At 50.5% G+C, this 4,707-nt stretch overlaps 1 long non-coding RNA gene across 3 annotated transcripts; it reads right to left on the reverse strand.

Annotated features, from left to right (window-relative positions):
* Positions 1-1,409: 1,409 nt before the first annotated feature.
* LOC102027739 lies at positions 1,410-4,631 on the reverse strand. Of its 3 annotated transcripts, none has more exons than XR_001233080.1 (6): positions 4,547-4,631; positions 3,554-3,638; positions 3,316-3,447; positions 3,165-3,235; positions 2,449-2,664; positions 1,410-1,842 (listed from the first exon to the last, which is right to left on the reverse strand). It is a non-coding gene; the product is annotated as an uncharacterized LOC102027739 (long non-coding RNA). The 3 variants fall into 3 exon arrangements; XR_001233079.1 differs by having other exon boundaries at positions 2,449-2,636; positions 3,165-3,238; XR_001233078.1 differs by having other exon boundaries at positions 3,165-3,238.
* Between the last annotated feature and the right edge of the window lie 76 nt (positions 4,632-4,707).

Consider the following 4,707-nt stretch of genomic DNA (forward strand, 5'->3'; position numbering starts at 1 on the left):
GTCTTTTACTATATGTCCTTAAAAATATAAAAATGTTATAGAGTTAGCTACCCTTAATTTCAGCATTCTGTCCAGTCCATTAGCAAAAGAAGTTCAGCGGTGACTCCACACCCACCCTGAGTCACACATCTCCCACCTTACCATTCTGCCCTACTCTCTGCCTGCCATCCTGTCCCTGCCCCTCTCACATGCCAGTCCAGCCCTAAGCTCTGGGCTCCATGTCACCAGGTCCTCTCATTCTCCTGCATCCTTTCAGCAGCATACAAAAATTCTCTGGCATTTTTCACTTCATTTCAAAATAAAAACAAAAATAAAATTCAGCAGGGTATGGTGGCGCTCACCTGGAATCCTATCACTTAGGGAGGCTGAGACAAGAAGATTGCAAGTTTCAGTCCTGCCTGTGCAGTGGCAAAGGCTGGGGGCATCAGTCAGTAGTAGAGCCCCTGCCTAGCATGCTCTCTTGGTTACTTTTCTCCTGTTGTTGAGACAAAATACCTGACCCGAAAATTATGGATAGAAAGGTTTATTTAGCACACAGTGTATTTAGCTTACAGAACTTTCAGTCCATGCTTGGCTGGTTCCAAGTGTCTTAGTTACTTTTCTCTCGTTGCTGGGAAAAAATACCTGACGCCCAAAATGAAGGAAGGAAAGGTTTATTTAGCTTACAATTTGTGGAGGTTTCAGTCCATCAGGTCAGCTCTGAGGCAGAGTGGCACGTAGCAGAGAGCAAACGATCATGGTGGCAGAACACAGCAAAAACAGCATAAGAGAGGAGTGGCAGAGAAGAGCAAGCCTCTTGCCTTTCCTTATATTGTAAACAGGCTGCCCCCACCCAGGGTGCATGTAGCATTCACATAATCTGCATGCCCTCCTCTTCCACAGGCTCAGGATGAATATAAAGTAATCCTCCTGACTCCCCGCTGAGTCTTTTAGCCAAACTCCTAGACTCCCCAAGGTGACACAGTATATCAATCATAGCACCAAGGCAGAGGGGCACATGGCAGAGGGCAACAGTCCATGGCGGTGAAAAACAGCAAAAGCAACAACAGCAAAAAGGGAGGAGAAGCAGCAGAGAGCAAGTTTCTTTCCTTCCCTTATATTGTATGAAGGCTACTCACCCTAGTGTAGGTGTAGCACTCAAGCCCAAAATCCCAGTATTGGATCGTGAGTCAATCATAAGCTCTAGAAGCCCACCCCATGACTGCATGAGGCTTTGGGGTGACATCTAGACACAAACCATGAAATGCACAATGCCCACATTTGGTCCCTAGCATAAAGGAGGAAGGAGAAGACGAACAGAGGAGAAAAGAGCGATTAAGTGAAGAACACTGAATGAAAAGAAAATAAATCCATTACCTCATGGTGATGCTCTTAGAAAAGGGGAAACAAACAACCATGACCACTGAAGGTTATGATGGCACCAACTCTTTATTCTGAAAAGTGATTTTTGTTCAAATTTTCTTTTTTATTAGTACATGTTTGTAGTACATAATGATCATGTGGCTCATGGGGAAATGGTCCAAGTACATAATACATCTTTTTAGCCCCTTTCCCTCCCATGAAAGGTGGTGATTGACGAAAAGGGGGGAAAGAGTCTGTCTTTCCTTGAGGAACTGCATCTCAGCATCACCAATGAACGCTGAGGATGGGAAAGTCTTCCTTATGGAAAATCCCAGCCAAAGACTGAAGAAGGGATCAAGGAACTTGGAAATCCGCATTTCATTAGAGTTGAAATGAAACAATTGATGCAGACAGCAAATATCCAAGGATACTGAAACCACAGGGGGAAATATTGCCAAACGGAGCAGTCACAGGATGCCAAAGTGTCATCCGTGGATCGATCTGATGGGCGTGAAAACAAGAAGCAACCCGGAATGTGGAGGAATCAGGCTGTCACTCCCCAGCCGCCCCATCATGATGGAACATGGCATTGGCCATAATCTTACAAAAAATGTACCAGAAATTCTTACCACTAAGAGCAGGAGCACAAACTCAGCCCAAGGACATGGGCTGTGGTGGGCCCTGTGCAGGGTCTGACAGGAAGAATCGGACCCATGTGGACAGGTCAGGGAGCAGGGCATGGAAAAGAGAGCCTGTACTGCCTGTCAGCACTGTCGGGGACTGCACCCCACATTCCCTCCCACATCAGATCAGGTTCCAGTTTGTGGCCCATTAGGCTCTGCACAATGTCTTCTGCTGTGGGGAGGGGGACAGTGGACTGGTCTCACTTTCAGGCCTCCCTGATACTCAGACATCACCGCTTCTGCTGCCTGGGACCCTGGCTCAGCTCACTGATGGCACATGGGCCCCAGAGAGCTGCAAACAGTGTTCCAGCTCCTTGAGCTCCATCTTCTGCATGACGTCCACCAAATGAAGGCAGAACAGGTCCTCTTCTCAGGCCCCTCTTCCTCGCCCCCTCTTCCCAGGCCAGCAGGACAGGACACTCACCTGCACTCTGACATGGCCTCTTCTCCGGCTTGGTGGCTCTCCCCAGACACACAGTCATCCTCCCTCCGGGAGCCAGGGTCCCCGTCTCAGACTGTCAGTCAGGGCTATCGATCGGGCAAGCCGGGCACTGGCACTGCTGCTTCTGCTCCTTCAGCTGCCAATGCAGCCAAGTGAGCTCTTCCAAGGCACTGGCAAAAGTTTCATTAAAAATGCTGCCTGTAGGAAGTGAGTGTGACTTTGTGGGAGGACTGCTTAGGACAAGCTGGGGCAGAGAGCAGAAAGAAGACCCCTGTCTGTTGCCTGGCAACTGTTGGTCCTAAAGGGATGGTGTCTGACTGCGACGCCCCAGGGAAGGTGTGGGCTCCAGGGAAATCAGAGGGTGGGGAAAACAAAGTATTGGAGTATCCAAAGGGACCACAAATGGAGGCAGGGAAGGTGGCCTAGAGAAAGGACAAAGTCCACTCCAACTTTCCCTGGCCTCTGGGCTGTCCATGTCTCTGGGATGGTCCTGTTGGCTCATGCTGGGCATGCCTTTCCCGTCCTTCACCTTCTATTGGGAGCAGGATGATCCCCTCAGCCCCACAGGATCAGCACCAGAACCCCTCCACCCCAACCCATACCCCTTGGGAGAGGATGACCAGTCCAGCACTCTAAAGGTCTGTCTGTCACCAAGAGTCCTCCTCAGGCCCCACTCTGCCCTGGGCACCTCCACTCACCTTGCCAACGCAGAGTGAGGACGCTCAGCTGGGGCTGACTGCTGATTCTGCTGCTCAGTGACTTCTGGGTGCTGCTGTGGGTAGGATGAGAACATGAGAAGGCACAGAGGTGGCCAGGTGACCTCTGCAGGGCCCTGGACAGCTCCATTACCTGGGTCTCTGCAGCCCCTGACAAGCTGGCCCAGGGCCATCTTGCCCTGCATCTCCTCACGTTGCCAAAGGTGGGGCAGGATCTGGTCACTTTGCTGCTGCAGACCCTGGGACCCTGGTTCTTCTCCGCCACCTGTGAAAGATGCTGGGCTGAGGCTAGGGATGCTTGCTGCTTCTTGAGCGAGCAGATAAATGGAGAGAGGGAACACAGAGGCTCATGGGAAGTGGTTTGCACTGACCCCTCAGTCTGATGACTGCTGCTCCAATAGGACACATTCACTTGCTTTGATCAATGGGACTGGGGCCACTGGGTGCATGACGATTCTGTTTAGAAAGAAATGTATGAGGTGGTGATTTGACTTCCATAAGAAGGAGCAAGATGAGCCAAGCAGATTCTGATGAAATTCCACTACCCTAGACCTCAAGGAAAAGCCTCACTGTGTCCTCCCCATCCCAGTACCCAGCAATAACACACAGATCTAGGGACCAAGTTCATTAAAGAGTGGAAAAGAGACTCTATAGAGGGCACAGTTCTTTGAGAAGGAAGATGGGGCAAGCACAGGGGAAGACGGCAGGCAAAAGGAGAAAGACACAAGCCTGAAGGGATGCCACTAGTGAGAGCAGCTCCTGGGGAAGGGACAGCACCAGGTGACACGGTGTCAACAGAAGAGGTAGTGCAGGAGCAATTGGTCTTGTGATCCTGCACGGAAGAGAGTAGGTATAAAGGGGCTAAGAGGGAAAGAAGATGCCTAAGTGCCAGAGTCACAAAGGGGCAGAGCAGGCAGGACAGTTTGGCTGCCCTCAGAAGACATCACACGTGCTGGAGACAATGGGAGTGAGGATGAGGTTCACCCAGGCACCAGCCAACAGGCCTGAATTTCAGAGGTCCAAAGCTCACAGCAAGGGCTGACAGCCTCCTTCCTGAGACCTGATGATCTTGCTGAGGAAAAGACCACAGCCACAGCAGGCAGCAAGAAGGTGCACAGAAGTGAAGGAGGCACTGTTCCTCAGGGAGCCACTCTGCTGCACTCACCCTGACTCTCCCCTTCACTTTAAAACCAGACTCCCTCATAAGGGATCACTGGGACACAAGGGCTGCAGCTAAAAATCAAGTTTGAAAGACCCTGAGGCCCAGGGGAGGAAGTGATTTTCTTGATATCACCCTGTAAGCTAATGGCAAAGAGGACACAAAACATCTCCTAATCCTGGCTCTTGGGGTTCTCCTCACACACCTTGGGGGCTTTTGGAGAGCCTGAAGATCAGTGGCTGCTCTCACTAGCTGGCTTCTGTGGCTGAGGAAAAACAAATAGCAACCATCATTTACAGAATGTTTCCACCAGTCCATAGTGAATTAACATAAAAGCAGTTCATTTGAACTTCACAAGTGCACATA

Source organism: Chinchilla lanigera, unplaced genomic scaffold (genome assembly GCF_000276665.1).
Source record: "Chinchilla lanigera isolate Chin_1 unplaced genomic scaffold, ChiLan1.0 scaffold00013, whole genome shotgun sequence".
Taxonomy (NCBI): Eukaryota; Metazoa; Chordata; class Mammalia; order Rodentia; family Chinchillidae; genus Chinchilla; species Chinchilla lanigera.